Raw genomic sequence first — 15,292 nt, 5'->3', positions numbered from 1 at the left:
AGAGAAAGAAGAAGGAAGAAGATCACTTCCTTGCTGTCCCAAATCCATCTTTGCACCATTTGTGAGCTCCACCTTCTTTCCAACACCATTGAAACCCATTCCAACCTAGGAGCTCATGGAGGAGAAGAAGATTGAGCTACTCCAAACTCAAGAACACCTCTCTTCTGCTGTTCCATTGACTCCCCATTGTAAGCAACCCTTTCCCTCTCTATTTCTATTGCTTTCTCTTAGGTTTAGGTGAGTTGATGATCAATATTAGTTTAGATCATAGAGCTTCTTGTTCTAATGCATTTAAACCTTCTATTTAGTATTAATGATGTTAATTAGTGGCCCCAATTGGTTAATTCCCAACCCTATGGCCAAACCACCATGAAACCCCATTGCAAGCCATTACCTCTACTTGATTTGATTGAAATCCTATCCAATACTTAACCTAGCCTCAGGGCTTTTTATTCTAATTGATTGGTTTACCTAATTGAGTGCTTAGAGCATCAATTGAAGCACTGGAATACTCTACTCCCCAACCTTTGGCTTAGATGCCATGAAACCCCCTTGGTGGACTTCCATTCTTGGAGATTTTGGCTTTGAAAACCAAATCCTTGTCTTGTGGAACCTAATTGGACCAAACCTATATGTCTAATAGCTTCCATTAAAGCCATTGACATTCCCCATAGGCCCCTACTGACCCCTTGACCTTTGGCTAAGGTTTGGAGACAAACCAAACCATTTCCTGCATTTACAGGCTCTGGCGGATGATGCCATCGTCCGCCATTTTCTTTGAGGCCACTGCCTGCACAGTCTGCCTCACTAGCGGATGATGCAACATGATCCACCAGTACATCGTCCGCCAAGGCCATTTTGGTACTGAATTAGAGTTTGACTTTGGACCGTGAACCCTAACACTCTCTTACCTCTTGTACACTTGTATGACGACATGTTAGGCTAGCGTACATATATGGGAGAAGCGTTCCTTGCACAAAAACTGAGTTTACCTCCAATTCGACAATTGTAAGTGGATTAGATACTTGGACTTAATTTATGAAATGTTTTTATGATGACCTGCATTGAATGCCATTCATGCATATATGTGGTAAATGATATGGTGATCTATGCTAATTCAATGCCTGTTACTAATGATGGATTATGATAATAATGGTTTAAGATTATCATGTTGAATGCTAGATGCTTAGGGATTTACAATTATGCTTGAACTGTTATCATAAATGTGAATAATGGATTTGTGTTGAGACATGAATATGTGATATGGTTTTATGATGATTATGCGATGAGATGCAGATGTGAATAATAGTTATGTGTTGGATATGCGATGTTTATGTGATGAGTTGTACAGGTATGTGACCGGGGCCGACCGTTATTTGGTATCACATCCGCCGTATTCCCGCATGTGCATGTGTAAGCTAGAGGAGGTGAGAGAATAGCTGAGCCGACCGTTATTTTGGAACTATGGAATCGACCTCTGGCTTATACGTGAGTGTGCACCCTTCTTTTTAGATGCATGGTTAGGATTACATTTTCTCCGGTGCTACACCCCTTACCAACAAGGGGAAAGGTGTTGGGTAATCGGTGGTGACTTTCGATGGACTAGGGTGCCATTCTCAACAAACCACCGTATTTGGGTGAGAGATGGGGTTATCTTGGGTGCTTGCGGACAACCTGGTGAGGGGGTCGGGTCTCACAGGTTTCCAAATGCAACTTGGGTTGTATTGCTGGATTGTCACCATATTGACTCATGGGGATACAACCTAAGGGATGTTGCAGTAGCACTTTACCTCATGGGCTTAAGGTTTAGTTAGGGCATATGGACCACAAATAGTCTAAAATAACCAAGGATTAAGCGTTGGGTCAAGACAAGATGAAACCAAACCGAAATGACATCTTTTTTACACTGGACGGATGATGCAATGGCGGACTATGTGCATCGTCCACTGGTTTCCTAGGCATGCGCCTCCGGGTCAAAATATAGCAGACTTCTGTACACTATTTTGGCTATAACTCGGTTGAATAACAAAATGACACCATTCAAAATACGTTATAAACTAAACTTAAAGGGATACATTTTTCATGAAGAAACCTTTGACCAAATTAGAAGGGAAGGTCTTCGAAATTGAGCTCAAAGGTGGTTGTAGTGCATTGACAGCAAACAAGAATTGAATTGATTCGGATGATCTCACCTACTTCAAGGATATTTAGGTAGGTTGAGAGTGGTTTTGAGAGGGGTTTTAATAGGGGTAGTTTGTACATGAAAGGAGGGGGCATTCAAGAGTGTAATTAATGCACATAGAAACTAAGACAATGGTCAAGAACCAGTCATGCAAGATTTAGTTACATGGTCTAAGTCTAAGGCTTACCTAGTCAAAATCTTTCTCCATAACTCCGAAGGACTGACCAAGCTACACTACCACAAGTACACAAGTATCATAAGTACAATTGGGTCACGGGCATAACAGCCCGACCCAGCCCTGTCCTGATTGACCCTGATTGGGTCGGGCTATGCCGAGTTGGCCTTGATTGACCCTACTTTTGTAACCCTAACTGACCTTTCTTTTTTTCCATTTGTGTCGTCCTATGCATTAAAAAAATGAGAAACATGTTATCGGGTATTGGTTTATTTTATACTCAATGGACTATTAGATTTTTCTGTGGGTTAAAAAACTTATTCCAATCTTAAAATTTTAAATACTTTCATTCAATAGATAATTAGACTTTTTTGGTAAACGAATAGGTAATTGATACTAAACAAAAATTGTAATATGTAAACTCTAAATTGTAAAGCATAACCAAACACAGGGATGGGACGGAACGGGCTCAGCCCGAGGCCTCAACCCTGGCCCAGCCCAACCCTAACCCCGGGCCTGAAAATTCCAACCCTAACCCACTCTCAGGGTTGAAAAATCCAGCTTAAGCCTTGTTCGGGCTGAAGGCGGTCCAGGGCGGGCTGATAGGGCCAAACTTATACCCCTATTTATAACTTGCTCGAATCTGATAATGAGATTAGTTTTCAAAGATAATGACATAAAGTATCATTAAGAGGCAAGCAAATTTGGGACATTTGTTAAAAATATTTTTTCTTATGAATCTAAATGATTAAATATGCACTGTTAATTTAAACTAAAACGTTTTTTATTCTTCCTATAACAAAAAAGGGAAAAAGAAATCTGTCTAGGAGTGTGCCCTATGCCAACAGTCCTCTGAGTTTCTCTCCTCCCCATATGAAAAGACACCTCATGCCCGTTGTTTTGAGGAGGAGAGAGATAGACATGTTGGAGTGCTGGTGTAGGCCACACTCCCGGTCAGAAAACTACTTCCCTAATATTAGAACCTTCTATATTTTTTCTATAGATGGTGCATTATATTGTATTCAATTCAATCTATATTAGTAATTGGAGACTCAATTCTATAATATTTACTGGTAAAAATGTTGTTGTGGGTTATAAGGAACCTAAACCAAATAAGAAAAAAAATAAAAACTGAAACTAAACCAAATCAAATTTGTTCAAGTTTGATTTTAAAAATGTATTTTTATTCTCGATTTGGTTCACGATCATGATTCATGAACCAAGAAGGCTTCTGCCAGCTAGTTTAGATCTTCTTCTCTACGTCGGCTGCTTAGACTTTATTAAGAGGATGTGATGGCTCTTCTTCTGGTGATCTTCCCTTGTTGAATTACTATTTTAGTAAAAAAATCATTAAAAAAAAATAGAGGGAAAAAGAACAACTCATTTTATTTGGTTCATCAAATCAAGAACTCCTCATAATTGCATTTAAAGCTCACGATGGAAAAGACCTCCAAAAATCGGCTAAGTTCGGAGTACATATTTACTATGGGTTGCAAATTGTCCCAAAAAGAAGTGCCATGGGGCATCGCCTAGGCCATGCTGCCTAGTGACATGCACATGTACGGGCTGGCCCCTGTTGCAATCGTGCCCACATGGCCTACAGCCATGGCCACATCATGTGCGGGTGTGGCCCCAACCCATGGGCAACCCACCCCACAACCAAGCCACATCAGGCCAAAACGCTTGCTGCCATGCCACTTGGCTGCACCCTCAGCCATGCCAGGTGGCATTGTGGGGCCCACCACCCATTTTCTTTCTCTTCAATCTCTCTCCAATAATTATGGAATGCTTAAATGACCTTGCCATTGAACCACTGCCAGCTCAACCAATACTGCCACTGGACTATCACCTGTGCCAAATTACTAGACTGCCCCTGAGCACTATAGATGAACCAAATGCCCCTGAACACTGCCAGAACTATTGAACACCTCCGAACACATGCACAACCATCCCTGTAGCCTGTGAACTACCTCATCACTGATCTGCACTTGGTTTGTTGGATTTTATGTTTTCAAAAAGTTCCTTTTTGAAAAGTTGAGTTTCAAAATATGAAAAATCCCTTCCCTCCACTATGTTTTGTTTTTGTCGGAAACACTTGTGTGTGTGTGTGTGTGTATGGTGATTTGAACCATGGACCTCTTATGTAAACTTATAAGGAAACTTGGAAAGGCGTAAGAATCTCTTCAAGTTTAGTCCCACATTGGTTAGGGACATGTGGAACGGTGGGCTAATATGAGCTCAAGTAACTTACAAGGGGCATAGGGTTCCAAGGGAAGTCTCCCTTGTCCCATGTGTGATGTTGGGGTCTGGGGTGCTTTTCACACGCGTGCGCTGAGCTGGGTTGGGCTGGGCCGGGCCGTGGTCGAGGTCAGGTCGGGTATGGGTGTGGGTGTGGGTTTATGTATTCTTTTTGTTAAAATACATTCACCCACATACATGCACCCTTATCCGTATAGGCATCATGGATATGAATTATTGTATGTATAGGCACATGTATATATTTGTACCCATACGTAGGGACATGCTATATACATATACCTATTCGTAGGGGTCCTGTATGAGGGGTCATACATATCTGTACTTGTATAGTAGTATGTAGAGACACATCTATATGTACAGGCACTTGTGGGCCTATAAAGGCTTCCATAACACAAAATCGTGCTAGTGTTTCTTCTCTCTGCTCTCTCTTGAAAATAGTGTTTTCCATATTCTATTTTTGCTTTCTTTTCCTTCCTTTGGGCTACTGAGTAAATACCTTCAGATACTCCATATCGTAATCACTTTTGGATGCTGCCAATAGTGATTGAAGTGGTTTTATCTTGGACGTAGAATGCTAAGGTCAACCTGGATCTGCATAAATAGGGGGCATTCAACACCTTAAGGAAAGTACTATTTGTACGACTCCACTTATGTTGTTGTTTGCTGCTTTGGAAGAAACAAGAAGACAATCATCGTGATACTGTAAATTTGTTGTTTCTTTTGTTTATTTGATATTTCATTCGGTCTTACTTTGTACACACACACACATATTTATATACAATCCTAATTCTAACAATCTTAAGGTGTTGAAATAGGTATAAGACATGGCTATTGATTCTGATTCAGATGCACTTAATGCTAATCCTAACAATGGGCCAGACCCAACTGTTGTTGCCAATCCTGCATTGCCTATGCTGTTTTCTCATCTGAATAATGTTGTGCCCTCGATGAGCACTCTTCAATTGTCGATGGAGAAAATGAGGATAGTTTCAGAGTTTGACAAAATTGACCAATTCAAAATTTCAAACGTTGGAAACAAATGATGTGTTCGCTTTGGCTCAAATTGGGGTAGAATTTGCTTTAACGGAACCCCAGTCGAACCAAAGTGATGATCCTGCACTTGATACAAAAAGGCTCGCATGGATAGAGGCAGACTTCCAGTGCAAAAATCATATTTTGAATGCACTCTCAATTGAATTGTACCATGTTTGCAGTTCTCTTGAGTTTACGCATATGATTTGGGAAGCGCTCACCAAGAAGTATACTCTTGAAGGTGTGGGAAGCAGCAAATATGTGATAGCAAATTTTCTTAACTTTGAGATGAATGATGGGGAGAAGAAATAACTCCACAGGTTGACAGATTTCAAGTACTTGTTGGAAGATTGATCAAAGAGAACATACTTTTGCCCGATGCTTTTGTTACCAGTTCCTTGATTGAAAAATTACCTTCCTCTTAGAATGCATTTAAAGTGACTATGAATCATAAGAGGAAGGAATGGACCTTTGAGCAAGTTATGGTCCGAATTAAAATTGAAGAAAGGAACAGAGCATAGGATAAGGTTGACAAGGCAAATGGTTTGACTAAACTTAAAGCAAACCTTATTGAAACCAGGAAGCAATCACCATTCAAGAAGGGCCTTCAAACTAAGAAGGATAAAAGCTTCAAGAAGAAAAAAGGTAATTGCTTCATATGTGGTAAACCAGGTCATTTCAAAAAAGATTGTCGTAACAAGAAAAATCTTGAGAAGATGAAAGCTAATCTCATTGAAAGCGATATTTTTACTGCTATGGTAACCGAAGTGAATACAGTTGATAAACCCAAAGATTGGGTTGTAGATACCGGCGCTACTCCGCATATCAGTGGGGATCGAAGTATATTTTCCAAGTATTCACTGGTTATTTTAGGTGAAAAGGTTTTTATGAAAAATTCTAATACTTCGATTGTTGTCGGTAAGGGACAAGTCACTTTGAAATTGACCTCGGGAAAAACATTAATTTTGGATAATGTTCTTCATGTTCCCGAAATAAGACGGAACTTAGTGTCAGAGCCACTCTTGAACAAGGCAGGATTTAAATTGTCTTTTGAGTCTGATAAGATGATATTGGTTAAGAAAGATGTTTTTGTAGGAAAGGGTTACCGAAGTGATGGGCTCTTTGTATTAAGAGTTTTTTATGCAATGAATGAAATATCTAGTTTTGTTTACTTTGTTGGTTCTGATGATATGTAGCATGCTAGATTAGGACATTGTAGTGCTTCTTATATTAACAAGATTTACAAGTTGAGATTAATTGATGAAAACATCAAACCTTCATTGGACAAGTGTCTTATCTGTGTAGAGGCCAAGTTTACTAAAATGCCTCATAAGTCTGTGACAAGACAAAGTAATCTTCTTGATCTTGTTCATAGTGATTTATGTGATTTTAAGTCACTATAATCAAGAGGTGGCAAGAAGTACATGGTAATATTTATTAATGACTATTCAAGGTATACTATAATTTATTTGCTTGCTTCAAATAATGAAGCGTGTAATGCATTTATTTCATATAAGGCGGAAGTTGAAAATCAACTTGGGAAGAGAATTAAAAGACTTAGAACGGACAGAGGTTCAGAGTATTTTAATCTCTCTAATTTTCTTAAAAGTAATGGCATCATACACGAAACTACAGTTCCTTATCAACAAGAATTGAATGACATAGCCGAAACGAAAAATCGGGCTCTAAAAGAAATGATGAGTTCATTATTAGTAAGTTTGGGATTACCTCTTGAAATATAGAGGGAAGATATTTTAACGGCTTGTTATCTACTCAATAAAATATGTAATACCCTGATTTTGGACTAGGGATAATTTGGTCTTTTTATCTAATATAGAATTATGGCAAGCTAAAGTGTAGGAGCTTGGACTTGTTGGGGTATACACATGTATGCATGGTATGTAGTGTGCCCTAGTGTAACATCCTTAATTTTGATTTATTCTTTACCTAAGTGTAGAATTAGGGTTGTTAAAAACATATATAATTGGATTTGAAAAATAATTCATAACTAGTAACCTAGTGTAGTGGTTGGACAATTAGTTTAATTGGTTATAGATTAAGGTTCCATTCTTTAGAGGTGAAGTTAAAGAATTTTTTTTTTAATTTTATAGGGCTTAAAAGGGGGCTTCCACGATTTTAGCTTGGGAGGTCTTTGAATTTGTAAGAATTTATTTAGGGAAGTATTATGGATTGATAATGAACGGTGAAGTCGCAATCTCCAATTGGCTGAAAACTCAATCTTGGAGAGAGAAAATCCTCATAAAATAATCCCAACAAAAGAAGGAATTTAGTTAAACTTAAACTACCTAATCTAAATTTTTTATTTAAAAATCTTAAGTCAAGATTCCTTTTAAAATATTTTCATTGGAGGGCAAGTAAAGAGATCTAGTTAGAGACTAAATCGGATTCTTCCCACCTCCTTCTTTTTTCTTAGGATTTTATTCCAATAACCAAATACCAAACCTCATTCCCCTTTATCAAAATCGTGAGAGAGGAAGGGAAAAAGGAATAAAGGTGAGAGAGAGAGAGAGAGAGAGAGAGAAATTATTGGGCTGTAGAGAGGAAGAGAAGAAGAAGAAGGAAGGAGAAGAGGGGGATTTGTGCAGAACCAGTCACTTGACATTCAATTTTGATCATTTTTTAAGTTGAATTGAGAAAATCCTATTTCACGGTCAAACGTAGCCTCGTCTCTTATTTTCTTAACTCAATTAGAATCATCCTAATCAAAGATTGGAGTAGAGAGATATCGCGGATTTACTGAAAATAGGTCTTTCTATCGAGAACCTGTGTTTCCCAAATCTGAGTTTAAGCAATACCTTAGAGTTGATTTTATCATTACCTTTGCTCCTTTGCTCCTTAGACTCCATTGAAGCTTCTCAACGAAGAGGAGGATCATCACCAATAGGACTTCAATTGAAGATTTATTTCTAGATTTGAGGTTTTCCCCATTGAAATTTCATTACTCAAAACAAGGTGAGTGAGAGTATGCAATTTTGCATGCTTATGTTCTATTAAATCAAATTATTATTTTTTTTCTTATTCAAATCAAGTCTAAAATTTTGTTTTAATCGATGATTTATCATGTTTTTCTTAAGTTCAAACATTTACTTTAACCTAAATTAAAGTATGCATATGATGGAATGAGAAGAAATTGAATGTTCTTTATGATTTAATAAGATATATGCATGCTGAATTTATAAAAGTAGGACATGCTTATGGGATAATAAAATCAATATATGTATGATAATTGTGTGATGAAGTTCATTGATTGTTGTTCTTAATTCAAATACTTTGCATATATTTTACATGTTGCATAGTTATTTTTATTTTTGAGATTTATCTCTTTATGTTCCAATTCAATTGGAGATGCTATCATCAATTGTATGAGAAGGTTATTATTAATTTTTATGATTTATGTATGATTTTATGCTATGATATGTTGCTGAAATCTATTTGTTTTTAAAACTTCACTTTGTTTTCACAAATTCTTTTAAGTCACTATTAGGATGGAATTGGGAGTTGCAATTCCTATGTTCCGAAATTATCTGTATATTTATATGTATGATCTTGGATGTTCTTTTCTTTTAACTTACTGACATGGGTGATATATGTTGGGGTAAGGATGAGTTGGTGAGTTTTTGAGCTACGAGCTTATCTTTATTGGAACTATATGGATTACTAGAAAGAGAGAGATGATCAATAACTCTTAAGGAGGACATTGCTGGTAAAACATTCGGAGGGCTTTGACTCGGTCTGGGGCAAATTTGGTCACTAGTTTCTCCATTAGTTTCTTGATATTGAGTGGGGATATTATGGAATGGTGCATCATAGCTATAGTTCAAGTGCCACTATTACGAGGGCCTTGTATCAGTGTATGGTAGCTATCATGCTAGTCTATCAGAGAGTGACGTATTGTCTTACTTTTATTTCTCTTATTTGGGTAATCTTTTTTTTTTTTTGGATTTTACCAAGTTTACCTCATCATTGTGGTTGTGATATTCGATAGAGGTCGTGATCAAACCTTCGCCGCTGCATAATTTCTTGGGACCACTTGCCTGAGGCTCACTAGGGCCCAGAAGCTCCCGGTTCGTGCGTGGCGCGGGGATCATGTACGAGCCCAGGGGGGATTTAGTCGGCCTAAAGTCGAACACCCCTCCTATCTCCCCCAAAAAAAAAAAAAAAAAAAAATCGGTAGAGGTGGTAAGAACCAAATGTTTTCACATTAGGATTATAGCTACTATATATATATATCATATCATACTACTATTATATAAAAGCAGGTTGTGGCAAATCTTTCATTTACCTATTTTACCTTTCATTCTTATCTAAAATTTCAATTTTGTATTCTTAATCTTCATGTAATTTCTTTTTATAATTTCTTAATGTAGGGTACCCTTAGAATTAAAAATTATTTTTAATTTTTAATTAATATTAATAATTAATAATTAAAAACTATTCGTTTTCTACAAGCTAATCGATTGGTTTCCTTAACCCTAACTAAACCCCTAACCCCCACATCCCTAACCTATTCACAATGCGAAACCAGCTTGTTCCCTTGTTCTCAGTCTCCATTCTCGGATTATTGCAGCGGCTGAAAGGCGAGTCGATCTCTATCTCTTTTCTTCTTTTTGTTTTTTGCTTTCTCTCCCGCACGGGAAGAAGCCTCCCAAATTCCAAAATACACGTCCATCCACCCCTGCCTTTTCTTTCTCTCTCTCTCTCTTCTTTCTCTTTCTTTCTCTCGCGCACGGGGAAGAAACCCAAGATCAGATTCGTGAGGTACCCTCTCACTCACCTTCTCTTTTTCTCCCTCCTTCAACTTCGACTCTGCAACTGAGGCAGCAAAACCACCGGGAAAAAGATAAGAAATCTGAGAGTTTCAGATTTCTCTATGACCCATCTCCTTCTTTGGATATCTGCCCCCAGCTCCTTCTCTATAACCCCTTCCCACCTTCTCTGTGCAACCCCTATACATCCAACAAAGTTGACTTTAAATGCATTGATAGGTTGCAGAAGGACTCACCTTAAATCTCTATTTTAGATTTCTCTATGACCCACCTCCTTCTTTGGATATCTGCCCCACCTCCTTCTCTATAACCCCTTCCCACGCTCTCTGGCAACCCCTATCCACTCAACAAAGTTGACTTTAAATGCATTGATAGGTTGCAGAAGGACTCACCTTAAATCTCTATTTTGGGAAAGGATTGAACGGAAAGACAAAGCTGCCAAAATCTGGTACTTTAATTTTCTAAATATCTCTCTTCGTAGCTTATCCTTTTTAAAATCTTTGTCGTTTTGGAGAGATTTCCAATATTTTTTCACTGAAAGTTTCAAGAAGTGGGATTTTTCTACTCTGCGTGATGGGAATTGCAGGATTCAGAAGGAGCAATATAGAGGTCAGTAATACGGAATGAGAATTTGTTGAGATCACTACCGCTCTTGTTATTGCGATCAAGAATTACTATGTCCATATCTAATTGAAGTTTTTCTGATTTATTTTAGAAAGACCAAAGAGTGAATGGACAGATGAAGAAGACAGAAGGAGATCGAAAGAATTTTTTTCTGCAGAATGATCTTGCGACACAAGTTTCTGTCGACAATCGAATTCTTCTTTCGGTCATCCAGCTTGGCAATTTTCGATTCAAGAAATCGGTTAGATCTGATATCGCCGGTGATTAGTGCTGCGAGATTTCTGCTGAGCAAGGGTTTCAGTCCATGATAATTGATCGAATGAAGATTCACAATAGCCTCGATCACTACCGCCCTTGTTATTGCAATCAAGGATTATTACTTACATATCTGATTGGAATTCCATATTCGATGTAAGAACCCCTTCTGATTTCTGATACTCATGGTAAAAGGAATGTTAATAGATGGGTAGAATTGATATTAGCTTTTATTCTTTTTAATATTCTAAATTCCCTAAGATATTCCTTTGGATTTTCATTATAATCGTTCGGTTTCTTTCACTTGCAAGATCCTCTGGTCGTATCTTTTAAAATATATATAGTATAATCACTATATTTCCACCTGTGTCCGATGGCTCCACTTGCTTTGTTTTGTTTTGATCATTTCTGCCTAATTTCTCTTTGTGATAATCATTGTGAATAATCATTGTGAGTGCCTTTTGAGATTATAAGATTAATGCTGGTGAATATGTATTCTGAATTTTTGGATGTTACATTTCACAGTTGATGTGTTTTGCAGTTCTTTCCCTTCGTTTTAAGTTGTATGATTATTACCAGCAATAGCAATCTCTCAAAGATAGGTATGTATGGGTTAGTTTCTATTTTTTTACTTTTTATTTTTGTAAGCTTGCCTGAGCTATAAAACTGGCACCCATTGTAAGGAAGAGTTGCCAATTGATTAATGAAATTTAAAAGCAATGCTTGCACACGATTCTGAAAAAGAATTCCCCTTCAACAGCTGAGATCGCTATGGGTGAGAGACCCAAGGGCTGAGACAGCCCAACCCTTACCCTCCTCTATCTTGAGCTCTCTTTTCTCCTTTGCTTGTGATCTCTATTGCTGCCAATCGAAGATTATTTCTCCATCAACTTAACAACTGCTGAAACCCTGCTATTGTGCAAGAAGACTTCCATCAATGTTACTAAAGATCAACCAACAAATCCCCACTTTCAGTCCAATCGAGCTTTGCTGAAACCAGAGATTTCCTTGAGAAATTCATCTGCTGTTGGTGTCTCTCTTAAATTCTGTTTTGTATGGGATTTTAGGATTTTGTCCAAACCTTCAAGGGGGCTACTCGATCTCAGTTTGGGCTCCTTTACCTGCTGCTGCTAATTCTCAGGTTTGGTTGATTACTTCTTCTGTTAAGATCTGAGTTAGTTTTCTTGAGTTCCGTGGGAGTTGAGAACTATTTGGAACTATTGCCTTTGGTAGATAGTCCGACATTATGCGCCCTTACATCTATGCCATGACAACCCCAAGACCTCTATCATGTCTACAAGGAGAGACCTGTTTTTTCTTTAAGTAGAAAACAATTTAGTGACTTCTGTGAAAAAACTAAATGGCTACCATATAATTCAAGAAGGCAGTTCTTGAATAAATTAGTAGAATGGAAGATGGTAGAAAATATAATCATGTAAAAAAGCGGGACACAATCCAAGAGAGATGGAGTTAGATGCTTGGAACACAACTTGGGAGACGTTTCTTGATGAGCAACTCTACATGTGTAAGTACCTCTTGGGGGCTGCTCGATCTCAGTTTGGGCTCCTTTACCTGCTGCTCGATCTTAGTTTGGGCTCATTTACCTGCTGTTGCTGCTACTTCTGTAATCCCCCTGTGAGTATCTAAAGTTCTCTCCATTCAACCCTAATTCTCAGGTTTTGGTTGATTACTTCTTCTGTTAAGATCTTAGTTAGTTTTCATGAGTTCCTTGGGAGTTTGAGGACTATTTGGGACTGTTGCCTTCGGTAGATAGTCCGACATTATGTGCCCTTACATCTTGCCATTACAACCCCAAGGCCTCTATCTTGTCTACAAGGAGAGACCTGTTTTATTTATAAGCAAAAAATAATTTACTGACTTCTGTTCTCAACACTTGACTGGATATGGGTTTTGACATGGACTCTAGATATGTTCGGGTGACCTCTATTAGATGAAAGATTTGGGTTCTTCATCTCATCCCTTGGTGGAAAGAATAAATTGTATTGGTAGAATATAGGATAATATTACCATCTCTTTTCAAAAGAGACATTTGGGTTGCCTACTGGTCCTACAGCTTAGCCTACCAAGTAGTCAAAATTATATGCATACCACTTGATATGTGGAGTCTAAGAAGATACTACAATTAATCATAATTATTCTATATTGTTCTTTTAGAAAACTACAACAATAACCTCTTCTATTTTCTTTTCATGAATAATCACCATTCATGTCTGGCCAAATGGTATAGAAATTGTTCTTAATAGAAGGATCATACTGAGCACATTCTTTGCTATTCAGAAGGATGGATTTATAGTCATAATATATCCAAAGTAATCTTTATTTCTTTTGGAACTTCACTCTTCCATTACTAATTTCATATTTTGATTTAACAATGACAGATTGCTAAGCTGCAATGTCTATGGTATATCAGTTTGAATGTGGTACCCGAAGTGGTTGTAGATCCAAGAGGTAAGATTGCTATGTTGATATATATAATGTATTTAGTATATTTTAAGGCATTTCTCATGGATATTTTTGCCTGAGTGATTACAAAAAATACATTAGAGAAAAGTGTTTGCCGAGCTACCCTTGAAGCAACTCTTCATGAGGTCTTGTTTGAGATCATTAAATTTATCAATATGAAAAAGAGATCATATTTCCTTTGTAACAAAGGGTGTCTCATTTCTTGGCTCATGGATGCAATTATCAACTCTCTTTATAGCAATAGAGAGATTTTCTTCAACGCACTAATCTCCAGTGCTTTTGATGCAAGATAATTTTACCAAGTCTTTATTGTACTTAATTGAATAACTAAATTGTTATTGTTGTCTTAAGTATTTGTTTATTTCCCAATCCCATTTGCTGCTTACTCTATCTCAGGTTTTGTATAAATTCAGCTTCCTTTCCTTCACATGAAAGAGATTTTGGGTGAAGGTGATAACACAAAGCTTGATATCCTGGTCAGTAAATAGCTTAAGAAATTGCTTTCTATTCATGGTTGAGATATAGGAATGATAGAAGAGGATTTGATCATTCTTAATTGTTTAATTGAATGACAGAAGGGAGGTAGGAACATTCGGGTATCAATGGAATTTTGCTTTTGCTTTACGTTTTTCTAATTGAATGACTTATTGAATATAATTTTGCTTCATATGCAGCCTTTGTAAGGAAAATGAAGACAAACAGTGACCTCAATCTCATTGGACAATTTGGAGTTGGGTTTTACTCCGTATATCTTATTGCAGACTATTTTGAGGCATTTAATTTCTCAAGGTCGCCTCCCGTCTTGTAAGAAGAGATATTGTTCCACTTCCTTTTTCTGAATTACAGGCATACATGGGAGTCAAAAGTTGATGGGTTATTTGCAGCCTCGACGTATATAGTAAGCTAGGACATGGAACTGAGATCTGATTTCATCTTTGAGAGGAAGCCCAATAATATTTAAAGAACAAACTAAAAGTGGCTGTAATTCCTCTTTGTTTATTTGCCTTGCTTCGTAAACTGACATCATTAATTATAATAAAGTGCTTCCATATTGTTGATGGATTATTGGTCTCTCTCTCTCTCTCACACACACACACACACACTCATTCTTATCCACGTGCATGTTTACTAGTATATATATATATGTAAGTTTTTATTGCTTGGTTAAGATGTGCATGTTTTCAAACTTGTGGTGTTGTTTGTCTTGTTTAATAAGCTTTTCCCAAGGCTTACCCCTCATCATGTTTTCAGATAAGCGAACATATGATCAGGATGAGACCCTTGTAGAGAATCAAGAGGATGAAGCATATGATTATAATGAAGACATTTACTATTATTGAATTTGACATCTTTAAGACTTGTTGGATTTATTTTAAGTTGAGGAGTTGTAATTTAATTTCAGATATATTTGATTTTACTTAAGTTTTGGAGATGTAATAAGTAAACAACTTTGGACTTTTAATTAGTTTTAAAGACCTTCCTTATCACATATAT

Source organism: Telopea speciosissima, chromosome 4 (assembly GCF_018873765.1).
Source record: "Telopea speciosissima isolate NSW1024214 ecotype Mountain lineage chromosome 4, Tspe_v1, whole genome shotgun sequence".
NCBI classification, from domain to species: domain Eukaryota; kingdom Viridiplantae; phylum Streptophyta; class Magnoliopsida; order Proteales; family Proteaceae; genus Telopea; species Telopea speciosissima.
This window is presented reverse-complemented; position numbering follows the sequence as displayed.